The following is a 21023-nucleotide window of genomic DNA, read 5'->3' on the forward strand; positions in this document are numbered from 1 at the left end:
AGAATACAATGGCGAACCTCTGGCATCTTTAAGGGGAGTCCAAATATCTAATTTGGGGAAAAGGTGAGTTTTGTACAAAATTTTCCATGAAATAGACATCGAATGAGTGATTAATGGACCTTAGACTTTTAATAACCATCTACTGGTGTTTCACAGAGTAGGGGAAAATGAATATCCAAAACAAATCCTATAGGTTTTCTCATCCTCTTGAATCTAGGTACATGATCTCCTTCTAGGTTTTATTCAGAACCTGTTGCAATCCAATTTCGAAATTTTATTGGAAAATTTTTAGAATATGATACGAAACAAGTCAATTAGGAAATGAAAAACTATCTTCAAATTCGGGTTCAAGTGTATGTCAAATGACCTATGAAAAGATGGAAAAAAATATGATTTCTCCCTCAAAGTTTAATTATGTGAATTTTCAGATTAGAGGTTAACATTATGCTATTTCATGTGTGGGTGTTTAGGCCATAGTGATAATTTTTATCCTAAAAGAATCAGTCATGGCTCAAAAGAGGTAGAATTGGGGTGGAGTTTCGCATTAAAAGCACAGTTGAGGAAAGTTTTCACGACAAAAACGTTTAGCTAAAAAAGGACGTAGGTTGAGATTCTAGAGGGGTAAATTGAAAAAGTGAAGATTTCTATAACACCCTTTACCCGAGTCTCGAGACCGGGACCAGGTACGAGACGTTACCAGACATGTACTCGAATATTTTCAGAAATACAGGTTATAAAATTTCGTTCCAATTTAAACCCAATCAAACATCTTAGTGTCCCTATTATGGGTCTACGGGGCCCAAAACATACATTGAAAATGGTCCGGAATCAAATCAAGAACTTGGGAAAGTTCCTGAAAAATTTGCTAGGTCAAGCCTCACATGCCCGTGTGGAGGCAATACACAGCTTGTGTGCTTTGGGACACGGCCGTGTCCCCTACCCATGTGGAATTAATAGAATTTATTTCTCATTTCGAACTTACAGGGGTTTTCACACGGCCAAACACATGCCCGTGTGATCGCTCGTGTCTAAAAAATCGAGCATTTTGTTTATGACATCAGCATCCATTTAGGGGCACACGGCCAAGACAAACACCCACGTGTTAGGTCGTGCCCGCCACATGATTGAGACACACAGCCGTGTCTCTACCCATGTGTTTACTACCATGCATTCTGACTTAAAATTTTTAGGTGCAGGGGACACACGGCCATATCACACGCCTATGAAGCGATCCGTGTGTCACACACGGTCTAGACACACGTCTGTGTGTCTACCCGTGTGGACCTTATTGGGCTATTTTCCAAGCCTTAGGTCACCCTTTAATAACCATATCCACTTATAATTTTCAGTAACACTTGACACGGTCTAAATATACTCTTAAATGACCTTAGTATGCCTCATTGCATGTAAACCTCGTCTCATTGGTTTTTATACATGCTAGGTCATCCCCTTTATATTAAGGATTTCCATGACTTGTAACTCAAATAAGCTTGGCTCGTTATCTTAACTCATTGCCAAATTGTGGCCTAATCACCCCATGTGATTTAGTCACATTACATGTGTTTAAATGTGATAACATATTTCATCCTTCACTAGCACAACTGAACACAAGCATGCATAAAATTTATAGGTCATAACCTACATCAATATGAGCCAATTCCATGGCCACATACAAGTGAATATGTATACCTTTACAAGCCTTCGTAGTGGCTAATCAAATGACACATAACAAAATAACAAAAGCTCTATACATGTCATTGAACAAAATAAGAGTATCTATATACCAAAGCTAGACAAGATGATAGTGTGTTGATTCTCCAACCGTCTCCCAATCTTCACGAGTCCACGAGCTCTAGAAGACAGGGAAAAAGAGAAGGATAAGCATTTACATGCTTAGTAAGCCCAAACAACTAGAAAGTAAACTTATTGATTAATTAGCAAACAACCATATTAGGTAATAAAACCAACAAGCATGGAATGGTTTCCCTATCATATACACCCAATCAACAAGTTAGTCTCATAACAATGTACCATGCAATTTGTCTTAGATGAGCTCATCATTCAACATTTTTATTTTTATATCTCATGTTAATCCCGTTGAGTTTCTCAAAAATCTCGATGGATTATCCATTTACTGTCAAGTCATAAGAGTGATCATCTCAAGTGCGCACTCCCGCGAACCTCACATCATACGACGAGATTATCAGTTCAGGCTAAATCCCCCGTAATGTAAACTCATAGGGTGATGTCGGGATTACCAGTCCAGGCTAAATCCCTTGTAGCGATAAACACCCGTAATGAGCTCGAATCTGAATTACCAATCCAGGCTAAATTCAGACCCTAATTGGATTACCTATCCAGGCTAAATTCGTAATGCACACATATTCTTCGAGAGGCTCGATCACTAAATGAACACCCGTCCGGGCTAGATCTTTTCTATATTTGAGATCAAAAGATTACCCGTTCGGGCTAAATCCTTTTCTGGAACACATGCAGGATCTCAAGTCATGTAAGCCATGGTTTATCCATCAAATTTCTCTTTTTACTTCAACCAGGACATTTATCATCATGTCATTATTATTAACATATTTCATGGATTTTCATGTCATTATTATACCCAAATATCATGCATTCATAACACATGCAATTAGCCATATTAATATTACTTAAAAGTTATTCAAACTTACCTGGTACTCGTTTCGATTTTGCATCTCGGTTAATCTGAAACCTTTCATTTTCCTCAATTGACCTCTGAAATTTGTTCCTCGAGGTCTATAATAATAAAAATGAATCATTAATACCTCATATTATTCTTTTTGAGTCTAAATTTCACCCCAGACAAAATGATCATTTTTCCCCTTACCTTTCACATTATTTTCAATTTAGTCCCTAGACTCGTATGATGAAATGCATGAATTTTCTACATTACCCAAGCCTAGCCAAATGTTCTTTCCTCTTATGGCAGCCCACATTTTTCACTTATTTCACATTTCTACCACATATTTTGTAACGCCCCTAACCCGAATCCGTCACCGGAATAGAGTTACGGAGCATTACCAGAGTTACCGATTCATTTATCAGATATTTCATTAATTCGATATCTTTTCTTTTCCACGTTCAAGTCTCGTATTCAAGTCATCCGGATCTTTATAAAGAAATTTGATCGTCGTTTTCATTTATTTCATGTTATAATACATTCAACTAATGCTTTAAACAAAATTATCATTTTACCCCTAAACTTTTAATTAATGACGATTTCATCCTTAGGTTAAAATAAAATAAAATTATTGCAATTTAATCCTTATTTCCAGCCGTTATTCTCACACAAATTGATAACAACCTATGAATTCTATAAAATGTCAAAATTTTCCATAATTTCAACACTTTTCAATTTAATCCTTAAAACATGTTTTTCCCTGATCTTGAGCTAAATTAATAATTTCACTCAATTTTTTAATTTAAATAATAAAACATGCAAATTGCTCATTTCTAACTTTTTTTTTACAAAATTGCCCATAAAATTTTACTTTTATTCAATTTAGTCCATAAGCTTAAAACATACAAATTAGTCATACTAGCTGAATATTCATACATATTTTCCTCCTCCTCCTCTCTATTCCACATCCTTAATTTATATAACATGCAACAAGTAACATTATCAATAATTTCACTATTTACTTATGTATATTCAAAACTGTCCATTTGCGTCATAATCACTAAATTATTTATATATTAAGCTACAGAACTCAAAATTAAGATCCGCTAATTTTCCCTAGAACTAGACTTACTTATCTTATGACCATAAAATTTTAAAAATTTTTGGTTTAGCCAATAAGTACAGTTTATTCTTTAAAGTTTCCCCTGTTCTGCTGTCTGACAGTTCCGACCCTTCTTCACTAAGAATTAATTATCTCATCGTACGAGATTCGGATGATGTTCCCGCTTATTTCTATTGAAAATAGACTCTTTAAGGATTTTAAACATATAAATTTAATCCCTTAATTATTTTTCTCCAATTTTTTATGATTTTCCAAAGTCAGAACAGGGGAACCCGAAATCATTCTGACATTGTCTCACAAAACTTATTATATCTCATGATTTACAATTCCATTGCTTACACTGTTTCTTCTATAAGAAACTAGACTCAATAAGATTTAATTTCATATTTTATTTATCCTCTAATTAAATTTCTACTATTTTGAAATTTTTCAAAGTTAAGACTATTGCTGCTGTCCAAAACTGTTTTAGTGTAAAATGTTGATTTTTATTTTGCCCCAAATTTCACAGTTCATACAATTCAGTCCTTACTTAATTAACCCCTCAATTAAACTAATTTTCTCAATTAATACTTTTCCTAAACATTATAAGTTATTTCATAACTATTGAAATTTAGAATTTTTACATAAAACTCTAACTTCAAACTCTTTTACAATTTAGGTCTCAAACATTCACTTTCTATTCAATTCTTTCAATAAAATCAACATATAAACAATTTAAAGCTCTAATTCTATATCAAATCATCATATACTTCCAGCACATATTCATAGAAACTTTCAATTTCTTTCATAGAATCAAGAACTAATGAATTCAACAAATGGACCTAGTTGTAAAAGTCACAAAAACACAAAAATTTCAAGAAATAATCAAGAATTGAACTTACTTGCAGTAAAAATATGAAAAACCAGCTTAAGGGAACTCTTCCATGGTGTTTTTGCTGATGAGAATGCAGAAAAATAAAGAGAAATCTAGATAATTCCACTTTAGTCCTAGCTTTATTAACTAAATTTTGCAATTTTCCAATTTTGCCCTTATTTTCTTGGTGATTTCATGCCCTTGCCGTCCAGCCCAAATAGACCTTGGGTCTATTTTCCTTTTAAACCCTCTTTCTTTTATCATTTAAGATATTTAATCATTTTTCACAATTTTGCATTTGATACAATTTAGTCCTTTTTGTTCAATTAGCTATCAAGATTTTAAAATTTCTTGTGAAACTTTAATACTAACTTATTAACACTCCATAAATATTTATAAAAATATTTATGGCTCGATTTAAAATTCTCGAGGTCTCGATACCTCGTTTTCAATTCTAATTATTTTAATATATATATATTTTTTGTACATTTCACTATTTCAAAATTTTTCCTAACTTCACAGTTAACTTATACTCACTAAATTAATAATATTTCCTACTCATTTTTCGGATTTAGTGATCTCGAATCACTGTTCCGACACCACTGAAAATTAGACTGTTACATATTTTACACCTTTTGCAAGAAGGTCCTTTTAGGGGGTTTTCATGAAAATCACCTAGAAAAATATGTTTATCACACATCCAACTTTCATATTCCTCCATAAAAAATCAAACAATAAACATGTCACACATGGATCACTTTGTAAACATGAACCCTAACTCAAAACAGGGGTAGAAATAGACAGAGTAAGCTACCGGGATTTCAAAAATACGAAGAACATTAAAAACAAGGCTAGGGAGCCCTTACTATTGAGCTAGAAAAATGAAAAAACCCTAACTATGGTGGCTCTCAAATTTTGGCAGCTAGGTGGAGAACATGAGCCGATTTTTGTCTTCATTTTCCCATTTTATTTCATTAATTAGCCAAATGACCAAAATACCTTTAAGCCCTTTCTTTGAAATTTTATCCATACATGCCCATTTTTGTTCAAAAATTTAAAAATTGAGCAAATTACTCTTTAAAAATTGCTAATTAATAATCTAAAGCAATTTCATACAAATTGCTTCTAGAATCCAAGTTTTGTAATTTATTCAATTTGGTCCTTATTTTCCAATTGGACACCTTACTCATAGAATTTCTTCATGAAACTTTAACATTACATATTTTCATATTCTAGACCTCATAATAATCATATAATAAATATTTTAATATCGAAATTGTGGTCTCGAAACCACTGTTCCGACTAAGTCTTATTTTGGGATGTTACAATTTGGGGCGAAATTTTAATAATGTCAATTCAATATTAGGCTTTTTTTTGGAAGGATCATCAAATTAAAGGGAGGAAAAAAAGGGGAGAGCTTCAAATGGGTTAAGTCAAAATGAAATGGAACATGATTTAGAAGAAAGCCCAATGGTAATGGGGATGGATAAAACTAACCTCATCCAAATAATATGATTTCTAATGTTTCTGTTTGGACAGATTTACTAGGAACTATTACTGAGCACTCTGATGCTTACAACCAATTAAGATCGACGGCTGCCAAGAGGCAAGTCGACTGGGAGCAATGATACTTTTAAGCTACAATGTCTGAGGTTTGGGGAACCCGCGGGCTATTCCAAGGCTTCAGCACACGTTGAAGTTTTAGCATCCCCAACTTGTCTTCTTTATGTAGACTAAATTAAATAGCAAATAAATGGAAAGGTTTCATAAAAATGAGGTTTTCAAAACAAAATTAATTTCAAGAAGATGGTAACGAGGTGGACTATGTTTAACATGGAATTGGAATTATATAATTGATGTTCGAAGTTATTCAATGAATCATATTGATGTGATAATACAGGAAGAGGGGGAGGCACTAAAGTATGGGGGTTTTATGAGGCTCGAGATGGTCATAATAGATTGGTAACTTGGGACTTGTTGCGATGGCTAGGAGAAACTCATGATTTACCTCGGTTAGTTTGTAGAGATTTTAATGAGATTTTGTATTCTTTTTAGAAATCAAGGGGAATGCTGAGAAAAGAAAGGAGCATAAAGGAATTCCATAAGGTGTTAGAGGAATGTCAACTTACGGATATTGGCTATTTAAGTACATGGTCACTTGGTAGAGGGGAAATTTACCGAAGATGAATATTAGAGAACGATTGGATAAGGGTGTGGCAAATGCTGAATGGATGGTGATGTTCACTAATTTTTCTATTTGACATTTACTCTATTCTTTTTTAGATCATTGTCCTCTTTTCATTGAAACAAACAAAATAGACAAAAGACAAAGGAAAAAAATATTCAGATTTAAGAATTGATGGGTTATGAAGGAATCTTGTGAAGAGGAAATAAGGAGAATATGAGAGAATGGCACAGGTGGGGTGTTGGAGAAATTAAAGATGTTAAAGATAGGATTACAAGAATAGGATACATAAAAAAAAAACAAAGGAGTGAGGCTGACAAGAAATCTTACTAAAAGGTTGGAGGATCTGAATAAGCTTGATAGAGACGGTGAGATAATGGCAGAATTGATTGATGTCAAAATACACCATCATATGGATATCAAAAAAGAAGAGATGTACTGGGAACAAAGGGCACTTACGAACTGCTAAGATTGAGTGATAAAAACACATCTTTTTTCCTTAATTTTGATTCTCAATGAAGGAATATGAATCGTGTTCGTGGATTTTAGAATGAAGAAGGAGAATGACATCAGACATTCATGAGATGAAAAGAATTGTTACTGATTATTTTGCTAACCTTTTCACTACAACAGGTACTGGCAATGTGGATTACATTCTATCTGGAGTGGATATATGTATAACAGATAGCATGAATTAGATCCTAACTACTGTATACAGAAAGAATGAGGTTTATCTGGCTTTAAAAAATATGGGGCCAACGAAGGCATCAAGGGTAGAAAGTTTTCTGACTCTTTTCTTCCAAAAACTTTGGCACATTATTGGAAGGGAAGTTTGTACTTTTTGTCTTGAAATCCTTAATTTAGTTATTGGAATCTCTAAATGTTACAAATATTGTGCTAATTTCAAATATTAGTCGTCTTTCGAATTTAATGAATTTTCGCCCTATAAGCTTATGAATGATTTTGTACAAATGATCTCAAGAACGGTTGCCAATCATCTTTAAAAGGTGTTAGATCACTGCATTGATGAAACGCAGAGTGCATTTTTCCCAAGAAGATTAATAACGGACAATGTTCTTCTTGCATACGAGATTTTACATGCATTTAAGCAAAAAAGGGTAGGGAGGAGAGGTTTTATGACATTGAAACTGGATATGAGTATGGCTTATGATTGTGTTGAATAGCCTTTTATAAGAGATATGATGTTACGCATGGATTTTGCAAACTCGTGGGTTTATTTCATAATCAAATGCATAAGTATTGTCTCATACTCAATTCTTGTGAACAGCGAAGAAGAATATGTTTTCAAATCGGTAAGAGGATTACGACAGAGGGACTCGTTGAGTCCCTATTTTTTCATCTCTAATGAGACTAGCAAAACATTATGGTTCATTAAACAGGGAAAAGGTATGTCGAAGAGGTCCTTAAATTTCTCATTTAATGTTTGTCAATGATTGTATTTTGTTCAAGGAAGCCATTGAAAGGGGGGCAAATACTATCAAGAATATACTTGAAGAATATAGAAGATGTTTTGGGCAGTGTGTCAATTATGAAAAAGCTAGATGTTTTGGGCAGTGTGTCAATTATGAAAAATGTACTATTTTTTATAGTACAAAAGCTCCAGTTTATGACAGAAATTTTGTTGTATGGATACTAAATGTTTGAGGGTTAAAAAATCTGGAGAAATATGTCTAATTGCCCAACATGATGGGAAGGGGAAAAAAATGAGCTTTTCAAATATTGAAGGACCGTATGAAATCAGAAATTTATAGTTAGAGGAAAGGAGGTATTTATAAAAGTTGTTTTACAGGCCATCCCAACTTATTCAATGGCATGTTTTCTACTACCAAAATCCATTGGTGGAGAAATGGAAAGTATTATAGGGAAGTTTTTGTGGCAGAAAGGACACAAAAAGCATGGAATACACTAGTATGAGTGGATTCGATTATGTGACTTAAAGGAGAATGGGGGTTTGAGTTTTAGGAGTCTAACCAAGCTTAATTTAGCTTTGCATGCAAAACAAGGGTAATTTGAAAGCAAAATACTACCTTACTATTAATTTCTTAAAGGCAAGGTTTGGAAATATACCTTCCTACACCTAAAAAAGTGTATGGGCTGCAAAAAGACTTCACAAGGAGGGTATGTGTTGGAGAATGGGTACGGGGACAAAAATCTCGATGTCAGAAGATACGTGGGTGTTGGGCACTGAAAGCTTAAAAATCCAAAGTGATGTGAGCAATACTAACATCAATGTAGTAGCAGACTTAATTGATCCTATTTTGAGACGATGGAAAATGGAAACAATAAGGGATACCTACTGTGAGAGTGATGTGAACAGAATCCTCCAAATTACTTTAGCAATGTTTTTAGACGAGGACTTCATGGTGTGGAGAGGTGAACCTTCAAGAGATTTTTCGTGCAAAGCACTTATAAGCTACTTTTAAAAGGTACGATGGTACTTAATCGCTATTGCAATCTATTTGCCTATTCTACTTTTTACTAGAAATGATGGGCTTTGAAATTGCCTCAAAAAGTGAAAATCACATTTTGGAAAGCTACAAAAAATTATCTTCCTACTTTTAGTAATTTCCATTACAAGAGATTGGTGGAATCTGTGATTTGCCCGAGATGTACAGGTGGTGCAGAGACTATGGAGCATGTATTGCGTGGTTGTTCTGTGGCAAGAGAGATTTGGCAACAATTTAATTTCATATGGCCATAGTCGATAACTAATTCAAAGTTTATAGACTAGATTACCTGCAATTTTTTATCAGAACTCTACCAACCAGTGTCGAATTTTTTAATGTACAATGTGCGCCACATGGACCGAAAGAAATAGATAGGTGTATGAGGGCCAGAAAAAGATGAGGATTGCTACGACTGAGTTTATTAGAAGTTACCCTTAAAAGATTGATGGCCTGGAAAGAAAGGAAAATGACCATGGAAGGGGGTAAGAACGATGGAAAACGCCGGTAGTCCTATACACGAAGATTAATTTTGACGCTGCATATACTGAACAAGCCAAAAAGTCATTCACGAGTATTATTATATGAGATTTGAATGGTGAGGTGCTGGGAGCAAAGATACAGATCAACAGTAATATACCTACAGCTTTCACGACAGAAGCCATTGCATGTGTTCAAGCAACCAAAATGGGTTTGGATCTGAACCTTTCAATGGTAAAAACTGAGGGAGACTCGTTGTCGGTGATCAAAAAAATCAAAAATTGATTGGCAGATAAGTCATAAATTGGAGCCTACATGAAAGACATACGAAAGTTCAGTGAGGATTACCAGAACTGTGTCTTCAAGCATGTTTCAAGAATAGCAAATAAAGGAGCCCATTTGCTAGCAATTGTAGGAATCAAAGAGGAACAATAAACTTACTTGGGTTTTGAAGTGCCTGACAGTGTGAGGGTGATAATTGAAGAAGATCAGAAGTGGATACCTAAGACCACATGAAATGATGAAAAGGAAATGACGATTGAGAAGGGGAAGAATAGGGAAAGTCTTAATAGTGTCTGTTTTCCAAATAGCAATTAACTTTTTTTAGATATCTTTTGTTATTTTTACGATGCTTCTAGGGAAAGCTTGGTTTGCTAGGTTTTAACTTTTGTAACTGATACAATACCCAATCGTACTTATTAGGCTTAGGTTTATTCTTAATAAAATCCAACTAATATTTTTCAAAATAAAAATTGTAATTATACAACTGATAAGGTGAAGGTTAAATGGTATGTGGTGTTCAAAACTCACTAAGTTCCTCCAAAATTTCTAATTTCATATTTATGTTTCAAGTATGGCTATTTAAGAGAGTTGCTAAGAGGACAACACCAGGAATGCGCTAGAGATGCGATGTAAAAGGACACTATGCATACAGTGAATATTTTAAAAAATTTGGCGTTTAGTAGGACTATGCCCTAAGAGTATGTCTTTTGTAATCGTATGTGTTGTAATAATTTGTAACAAGTACGATGTAAAATATATTAATTTTTAAATAGTTTTGATACATGCACAGATGGGGTGAAATTTATTAAATTTCATTCACCGAAGCTAGCAATTTTCAAGTTTGAGAAATCAGCAAACTTGCGACAACTTTTTAGATGGGATCCAAGCATTTCTGGGTTGAGATGTCTTCATAGAGTTCAAATATTTATCTCTTAACTTTGAAACATGCTTTGAAACATACTTTGAATCACTCTATTTTAAGTTCAGGAGCTCAAGTTATGACCATTTTAGTGAAGAATATGCAAGCAAAATTGCTAGACGGGATTATAACAGAAATTATGAGTTTCAGGGTTTTAATTCAAGTTTAAATCATATTGAGTTCAATTTTTAGGCTTAATTTTTATTATATATGAGCCTAATATTGTATTCATTAGGTTTTATTATTTATTTATTCTGAATTTTGGATATTGTTTAAGTATTTTAAGTTGTTTAGGAGTTTTATATTTATTTGTCAAACAAGAAAGTTTAGATTAAAACCACTTCTTATTTAGATTAATTAGAGTTTCAGTATACTTTAGAGTTTTATTTTGATGTACTTAACTAGCCTATATAAAGGCTTCTTCATTATTCATTAAGCAGACCATTTGGTTTTCATTAATAAAGTTTCAACTCTGAGAGTTTGATTCTTTGTGCAAGATTTCTTTCTTGTGACTTTTTAGAAGTAGTTTTCTTCTCGATTTTCTTCAATGAGTCATTGGAATTCATTCTTCACCCTTCAATTTGCCAAGGATTATTTCTTAGAGGGTTGATTAGAGCCAATAATTGAGTATGTTGGGATTTATATCTTAAAAGATTCAGTTGGACATTTATCCTTCTATCTATAATATCCATCGATTTATTGTTTCATCTTTCAAAACCAAATGATACCAAATGATAAGGAATTGAAACGGTGGAAGCGGATCATGATCGAATTCCAGTTGTTCGACTCAAAAAGGAAAGATTTGGATGTAACTTGAAAGGAAGAAACCAAATAAATTTAGAATATAACAAAGGAAATTAAAAAATAAGAAAAATTAAAAAAACACAATAAAGTATTCAAAATATTAACTAAATAGAGAAAAGATAGCTTAAAGTAAAGTGAAAGATGGAATGATAAACCGGTGGATATTATAGATAGAAGGATAAATGTCCCACTGAATCCTTTGAGATATAAATCTCAACAAACTCAATTAATGGCTCTAATCAACCCTCCAAGAAATAATCCTTGGCAAATCGAAGATTAAAGAATGAATTCCAACGATTTCCTTAAAGAAAATTGAAAAGAAAACTACTTCTAAAAAATCACAAGAAATAAATCTTACACAAGGAAACAAACTCCCAGAATTGAAACTTTATTAATGGAAACTTTATTAATGAAAACTAAATTGTCTGCTTAATGTGTAACACACCTAACCTGTGTCCATCTCCGGACTAGGGTCACAAGGCATTATTGAACATAAACACAGTTCCGAACATTCTCATATTATCAGAGGTCATATTCCTATATACAAGAAAAGCATATGGCTAATTAAATGTAAATATATTACATTTACAAATCAAAGGTTAATCACTTTCATTATAATCGAATGCTATAATAAAAATTAAAGATTTTATTTCTTAATTCTATACAAGTGCAGGTTTGACCAACTATGTCATATTACAGGGCATTATGTCTTTTAGCATACACGGCATAGTCAATTTCACAAATATTCAATAATATTTCATTAAACATTTAAGTAATAACAATTCCATCATTTAATTTAAGTTACAAAATTTATCAACTGCACATGTGTATACAAATATATATATATATATATATATATATATATATATATATTATTTATTAAATAACCACTTTACTATCAATACATACTCAACACATATTCAATATTTAATTTAATCAACACAGATCATATATGCATCACAAATGCATATGCTCCCCAAGACAAACCAAAACATAAAAACAAATATTATTCTACTTTACTCATATAACAACCATGGTATAAGTGCATCTATACATATACATATATAAGTTCAACTAACAAAGCATATCTAATTAAATTAACATTTATCTTTTGCCATGATAAACAAATTATAATTTGTACATATCATTATTCCAAACCATATGGGATTACCGAATAAACCTTTTGCATGTATCTTACTTGCCATCTAACTAGTAGGTGATATACTTGGTACAATTAACAACCACCATATATTATATAGCGGAGATATATAACAACTTAATAAACATTTTATTAAGTGAATATAATCTTAACATGAGTTTAATCCAAGACCAAATAACAACACATCCATTATCAATATAAACTGCCGCAATTCACATAAAAAAATATATGTATATGTGCCGATCTAATAATCATTTATACTTAATACCTATTGCTATCATTTAACCAAATATACATGCCGACCAAAAGAGGTTATTACTATCATTACAAGTCATAATAGCAGCATTTCAACCAAAGGTAACATATCAAATATATTTTTATACTTACCAATGTGTCATGGCTGAATTATTCAAATTACCACCAGCCCACATGTAACAGCCCGATTTAGGGCCTAGTCGGAACAGTGGTCTTGGGACCACAAATCCGAAGTTAGAAAAAAATTATTTTACTATTGTTATAAGGTTATAGTATGATTTTGTTAGTGCATGAAAAATTTGGTGAGCTAATTTTAATGTTTTCTAACCCAATTTCAAAAAAGGACTAAATCGCATAAAAGGAAAAAGTTACATTTTAGTACCCAAATGAGTTAAATAGCTAAAGAACTTAAATTGAGGGCTTTTAAAAGGCAATTACACCCTTTTTCTTTGTTGGCTGGCCATGTGATGGGTTTTAAGCAAATAGTCAAAGTATTAGGTGGATGATGGCATGATTTGGTGATAAAATAATGCCTAAAAGCCTAGCTATCATTTATTTCTTCTCCATCTCTCTTCTCCACTGAAAATATCAACAAAAATAGAGTTTTGAAGGCTGAAAATTATCAACAACTAAAAGCCCTCACAAATTAAGAATTTCCAAATCTGAACTTAGATCGGGGGAAGGCCAAGCAAACCGACTAAACCGAATAGCCAAGTACTTTTTGGTAACTGAGGTAAGTTGTATGTAAATGATACAACTACACTGTTAATACTTGTATCCATATCGCCATTGAATTGATATTGTATGAGTTGTCAAGTTATAAATTGAGAATGTCTAGTAATATTTGAGATAATAGAAATATCCCGTTGAAACACTAGAATACGAACTGGATATTCGTGCCAAGGCATTGGGTGATTTGTGCGCCAGTGTAAGACATGTCTGGGACATGCTTCGGCCACATTATGAGAGCCAGTGTAAGACCATGTCTGGGATATGGCATCGGCATCCAGACGAGGGCTAATGTAAGACATGTCTGGGACATGCATCAGCTATACTATGATAGCCAGTGTAAGACCATGTCTGGGACATGGCATCGGCACAGAGATGAGTGCCAGTGTAACACCCCTATCCCATATCCGTCGCCGGAATAGGTAAAGGGGCATTACCTGACTTGAAACTCATATCAGAACAGTAAAAATTTTGAATTTTTTTTTTAAAGAAATAAAGAACATTCCTTTAGATAAATACTAAAGACAGCTAGGGATACAATTTAAACTTCTATAAGTACACATTCAAAAGATGCCATTTTCTCATGGCTTATATACATTAACCAAAATATTCTTCTGCCACTAGTCTATTCTACACATGCCATAAAATAACCCAAAACATAACAGTACCAAGCAGTGGATAGTGATAGTGTAACAAGTTGCTGACGATTCCCGAGTCTGTAGCTTCCAAATGAGATCTATAAAACAGAGGAAACAAAGTAAACGGAGTAAGCATTACAATGCTTAGTAAGTTTTAAGCAGTGTCAACAGATAACAATCAAATTATAATATGGTTGTTCGTATTTTTTTATTTCACTCTTCCTTTGGGTATATCATCCCTTTACCGAATATGCACATCTCATCATATACAATAGGCAGATAAACTTTCACCTAAAAGTGAGCTCATGTAACATAGATATATTGTATAATTTCACATAACCTTTCACACTGATCCGATGCCACATAATCATAGGAATAGTCTCATAGATTGCTCACGTATGCGTCACATAACTACCTTATGATTTAGATCAAATCAAGCTCACATATAGACTCGGAGTACATACCTGTTTAACCTTTCGCATTGAATATATTTATAAGCAATTCTTATTGCGAAGTCTTATAGCTTTAAACTCTACTCGGATTATCGGCTAGACTTTTAGCTCAGATGAAATCTCCACACGAAGTCAGCGGGTCTTAACCCGGACATAGTCACCACATATAGTCATCGGGTCTTAAATCCTAGATTTACATCACAGAGTTTCATGCATATTTATTCACATGTTACAACATTCACATCGACTATCATATTTGTAATTCATTTGCCTCATCAAATATCTAATAAAACACACCTTCCACAGTTTGTCATTTGGCCACAATATATATATACACTTTCACGTTCATCACATTGGTCATTCGGCCTTATCTCATATATACACATTCACATTCATCACATAAAATCCTGAATCAAAATATAAATTTTCATATATTCACATCACAATTATCCAAATATACTTCATATCCCACATATACTTTCATGTATACACTTTGTCTTGGCTGAATCTACATCTATCATTTTCCAATGAATAATTCAATTTCAAGCCATACTATCATTTCATATTCGAATACTTATAAACTTACAATTTCACAATTTTTAATATCAAAGATCCATCTAACACTCATATATCATTTTATAATGTCACAAATTAGAATTCACGTATGGGTTTAATCAATAGCTTATGAGCAACTAAAACAAGTTTTGTCAATGTTTACAACATAATCACAAATTCTCTACAAGCTGTTTTCCTGAACAATAGTAGTTAAATTATTTGTAAATGGAGCTACGAAACTCCAAATGATGTGTCGTTAATTTTCCATGAAAATAGACTCGTATATCTTCTATCCACAAAATTTTCAGAATTTTTGGTTTGGCTAATCAATACCAGATTTTTCTTAAAGTCTCCCCTATTTTACTTCTTGACTATTCTGACTACTCTTCACTAAGAACTGAATTTCTCATTGTACAGAATTCAAAATATGTTTTCGTTTATTTTGTTTGAAACTAGACTCATTAAGGAGTCTAAGCATATAAATCTTATCTTATAATCATTTTTGTACGATTTATAATGATTTTCCAAATACTGAATAGGGGATTTCGGAGCCATTCGACTGTCTCACACAACTTTAAAAAATCTCATTATCGGCAACCCCTTTACTTACGATTTACATTATACTGAAACTAGACGCATCAAGCTTTAATTACATAATCTATTCGTCCTTTAACTCAATTCCCACAATTTATGGTAATTTTTCCAAAACACGCCATCTTCATTGTCTCGAGCAGATTTATACAAATTTACTCAGAAAGTTCTCATTCACATATTTAAAACATAATATCATATATGCCATCATTTAGAAAAGTTATTGACCTTAACGTATATACTTAATTCATATTCATCCCATTTAAAACTTAAAACTTACAAAGGAATCAAACTCAAATACTTAAGAACTTACTTGAAGTTGTCGAACGATTACAGATCGACTATTCGGTTAGGTAGCTTTTCTCTTATCCGAATTAGACTCCTAAGCTCTTGAGCTTGAATAAACAAATTTAATCTATTACAAACCAATTATACAAACTCATGGCGAATACAACAAGAAGACTAACTAGATTCTACTAGCCACTCATTGCTCTATTATTAACCTTACTTAATTATAAACACATTTAAGCAACTACCTCAACCTTATTTAATACAATTAACACTGAATTCCTCATGTAAAAAGTACCATTGCGAATATCATTTAGTTCACAAGGTCCTAATTTAAAAATTTGACAAGCTCATACCCATTTCCTACTAATTCCATCATTTTAACACAGGTATGGCAAAGCTAAATTCCATTCTTCCATTAGTTTGCATTTAACTAAATCATGCCTTAATGTTAAGCACATTCGACAATGGTGCAAACATCAATTAACAAACAAACATTATCAACCCATTTTTTTTATTACACGTTTTCCCCAATTTAACACCCCCAAATTATCAAACTTTAACAAGTTTAAAACTCATCTAATGACCATTTATAAACTAAAGCATCAATCATTCAAATTTAACTCATCACAACATGGCCGAATACACATTTCTCCTACTTCCATTCTAAATAAAATTTTATCAAGCTTCCATCTTCATTTAACTATGTACCATTTAGAACTATCAATACTTTACACCATTTAACAAATTATAATCAATTGCCAAGTGCATCTTTGACAATTTAAACCACACAACTTAAATTCTTACAATTTAAGCTTAGAAATTTCTATTCATGTAAATTTCAGCAACCTGGAGTCCATTAAACACTCCAAAATTCCATTTGAACAATTCAACCTTCTAGCATAATTTCAATCTGGACAGCAAGCATTTTTTAACATTCAGACATCAAAGAACGAATTTAATCCTCATCAATTCAATCAATATCAAGTGTCCTAATTTGGACATTAGTTGTCTTAAATAAAACCACAACAAATCAAACTTGAAAATTTTCACAGTTAATATCGTAAATAAAAATTTAAAGAACCAACAAGCTTACCAAGATTTTCCCGCTTCTCCTACCTTCTACCGTCTCCATTTTTCTTTTTGTTGCAGCCCTCTTCTTCTTCTTCGATGGATTACCGAGTTACTTGAAATTTCAGTTACCTAACTAGCTAAAATCATAGTTTTTCCTGCATCCATGCGACACCAAGCCTTCTTCCAATCGGTTTTCCAGCAGAACAAATATGGAAAAAAACTAAAACTCCATTCCCCCTTTCTTTCCAAACGGTGAAGAAAAATAAAGAAAGTGGAAAATGAGACCAGTTTTTATGTTTTATTCATTTCATATTATAAAACCAATTATCATTATTTTACTAATATAAAAAGCACAAATATACAAATTTCCCTTCATCATTGCCGTCCACTAAAATAAAAGGGGTCTAATTGACATACAAGGCCCACATTTTAGCCATGTTAACAATTGGCCACTTTAAGAAAAAGACTTCTAAAATTTTCCTTTATACAATCAAATCCCAACTAGATAATTTAGCATCCAATTAACTAAATTAGACCACCCAACTTTCACAATAGGTAATTCACATAACAAAAACACTGAAATTAATATTTTGCAAAATTTTTGACTAGGTTTTGTGGCCCCGAAACCACTTCCCGACTAGGATCAATTTAGGACTGTCACAGCCAGCGTAAGACATGTCTGGGACATGCATAGGCCTCGACAGAGATAGCCAGTGTAAGATGTGTCTGGGACACACATCGGCTAAGAGTTGTACTAGTGTAAGACATGTCTGGGACATGCATCAGCACGCGTATATGAGAGCCAGTGTAAGACCATATCTGGGACATGGCATCGGGAATATATCCCATGTTGAAGGTTCATAGAATATCCAGTAGTATTCCAAACGTTTCAATGATGAGAGTTGTAGATTAATTTTGATAAACAAAGAATAATCATGTTGTGAGTGGCACAGGTACCTATATGGTAAGCATGAGTAACGAGCTTAATTTAGAGAATGTGACTCGAGTAGATGATGATGAGTAAGTTAAATTATGTTTACCTTTGAGCTATAAGTATGATGACTAATGATGAGATTGTTGTTGTATATTTATTTATATGCAACTTACTAAGCTTTATGCTTACCCTCCTTCCTTTGCCTCTTCTTTCAGTGTTATCAAGCTAACTTAAAGATCCCTTAAAGTCATAGATATCGATCACAATATCGGTTGCAATACCCGGTATAGTTGGATTTATATTTTTGATGGTGGCATGTATAGGGCTAGACTAGGATGTTGTATTAAGAGAATGATTCGTGTATTTTGGCTTAAGTCAAAGGCCCTTCATTTTGTAATCAAGCCTGGAATAATGGCTATTGTTCATTTTGATGAATGTATATAATGTTCTTTCTATGGATGAATTAGTGTCCATTGTGATGGGATTTATATATTAAAATGATCTTGTGTAGGTTGTGCAAAATGGGTGACAAAAGGGCTTGGTAAATAGCCTAGATTGTCCACACAGGTGTGTGTCTAGGCCGTGTATGACACACAGTTCACACCTATAGGCATGTGTTATGGTCGTGTGTCCCCTGCACTTAAATTTTTAAAGTCATTTTAGCACACGGGTAGGCCACACAGGCGTGTGCCCAGGCCATGTCATAAAGTCAGTATGCATGCTTGTAGCACACGGACGAGAGACACGATCGTGTGTATCAGCTGTGTGAAAGACACGGTTATAGGGCACGGGTGTGTTCGTGGGCCGTGTGGTTTTGGCAGAATGCTTATGATTTCAGACACGGGTTCGGGACACGGGCGTGTCCCTGGCACATGGGCGTGTGGAGTCTTGATGCATAAAAAAATTTTTTTAAGTTTTCATGAGGTCTCAGTTGGATTGCAAATGACCCTAAATTTATGATTGGGCCTCGTAAGCCCATATACGAGATAGTTGCTTGTGAAAAGGGAAGTTTTTAAGTTGTTTGAATTTTTACAGCCCAATTTTATACGGTTGGTTGAGTTTGAGTCAGGTAGCACAATGAACCCTATCCTAGCGTCAAATACGGGTGAGGGGTGTTACATTTAGTAGTATCAGAGTATGGTTTAGTCGATTCTAGGAATAAACTAGCCAGAGTACGAGTCTAGCTATACATGCCACGTATATGCATTTTGATAGTATGGCGATTCCTAACGATTATAAATTGTTTTTATTATAGTAATGGATCTTGATAGAACCACGGCAGATGACGTGGATAGTAATGCGCCGGCTCCCACAGAAGGGACTGCACCGATTGAGAGTGAGCCCATAAGTATAGGCCAAAGCGAAGGGGCTAGGGAAGCCTACCTCTGTATGATGGATGCTTGGTATATGGAGTTTGTTCGTGTGAACCCGAACACTCCACCTCCCCCACGTCCTCTGATTCCTCAATATGCCCCGATGGCTCCGTAAGGTGCGGATGTGATCAGATGAGAGAAGCCTTCGGCAGACAAGATCCAAAAGTAGGGAGACGAGGAACTTCGGGCTAGTGTAGATGATGACCCAAAGAGAGCAGAGTTTTGGCTAGAGAATACCATGAGGGTATTTGATGAACTGTTATGCACACCTGAAGAGTGCGTGAAGTGTGCCGTGTCACTTCTACGAGACTCGGCTTATCAGTGGTGGAACACCCAAAGAAAGAGTAACTTGGGAATTCTTCCAATGAGAGTTCTGAAAGAAGTACATTAGCCAGAGGTTTATGGACCAGAAAAGAAAGGAATTTCTAGAGTTGAAGCAATGTAATAAGACTGTGACAGAGTATGAGCTGGAGTTTGTGAAACTCAGCAAGTATGCGCGGGAGTGCGTATCCACTGAAGCTACCATGTGTAAGAGGTTTGAGGATGGCCTCAATGAAGACATTCGGGTATTTATGGGCATCCTAGAGTTAAGAGAATTTGTAGTGCTCGTTGAGAGAGCGTCCAAAGCAGAAAAGCTAGTGAAAGAGAGGAAGAAAGCGACGAGCGAGTCGCGAGATTTAAAGAAAAGACAGATGGAGAGAGCATATCAGCCCGCCTCCAAGAGGTCAAAAGAATTTACTACCCGATCAAATACTTTGGCAGGGTATTCGAAGAGAAATAAGAATCAACAGAACATGACGTTTAAAGCCCAAACTACTTCAGTTGCAAGTGTTGGTAGTGCTCGGCCAAATAGGCCGGAGTGTTCGCAATGTGGAAGACGTCACTTGGGAGAATGTCGAGTAAACGAGAGGGGCTGTTTCAAGTGTGGGTCACTTGAACACTTTATCCATGGTGTCCTAATATTGATGAGAGAGAGAGAAAACAAGATGCGAAAGCAAGCAGTGCTCCTTTTAGGGGTAAGCCTCAAAGGAACCCTGGGAGTTGGACTGGTAGTAGAAGTGCGCCGAGAGATACTGCAATGAGGTCCGAAGGCAAAGCACCAGCGAGAACCTATGCTATACGAGCTCGGGAAGAGGTAGAGTCTCCAGACGTGATTATGGGTACCTTTTCTATTCACGACATAACTGTTGTCACTATAATTAACCCGG

At 34.2% G+C, this 21023-nt stretch overlaps 2 long non-coding RNA genes across 3 annotated transcripts; both read right to left on the reverse strand.

Moving 5' to 3' along the window:
* Positions 1 to 1562: 1562 nt before the first annotated feature.
* Positions 1563 to 10399, reverse strand: LOC108460131 (uncharacterized). Of its 2 annotated transcripts, none has more exons than XR_008281686.1 (5): positions 10204 to 10399; positions 9927 to 10073; positions 9718 to 9829; positions 2688 to 2772; positions 1563 to 1852 (listed from the first exon to the last, which is right to left on the reverse strand). It is a non-coding gene; the product is annotated as an uncharacterized LOC108460131 (long non-coding RNA). The 2 variants fall into 2 exon arrangements; XR_001867473.2 differs by having other exon boundaries at positions 9923 to 10073; positions 10204 to 10396.
* LOC128291795 (uncharacterized) lies at positions 9287 to 9663 on the reverse strand. The gene is made up of 2 exons (XR_008281687.1): positions 9575 to 9663; positions 9287 to 9492 (listed from the first exon to the last, which is right to left on the reverse strand). It is a non-coding gene; the product is annotated as an uncharacterized LOC128291795 (long non-coding RNA).
* Positions 10400 to 21023: the final 10624 nt, after the last annotated feature.

Source organism: Gossypium arboreum, chromosome 4, assembly GCF_025698485.1.
Source record: "Gossypium arboreum isolate Shixiya-1 chromosome 4, ASM2569848v2, whole genome shotgun sequence".
NCBI lineage: Eukaryota > Viridiplantae > Streptophyta > Magnoliopsida > Malvales > Malvaceae > Gossypium > Gossypium arboreum.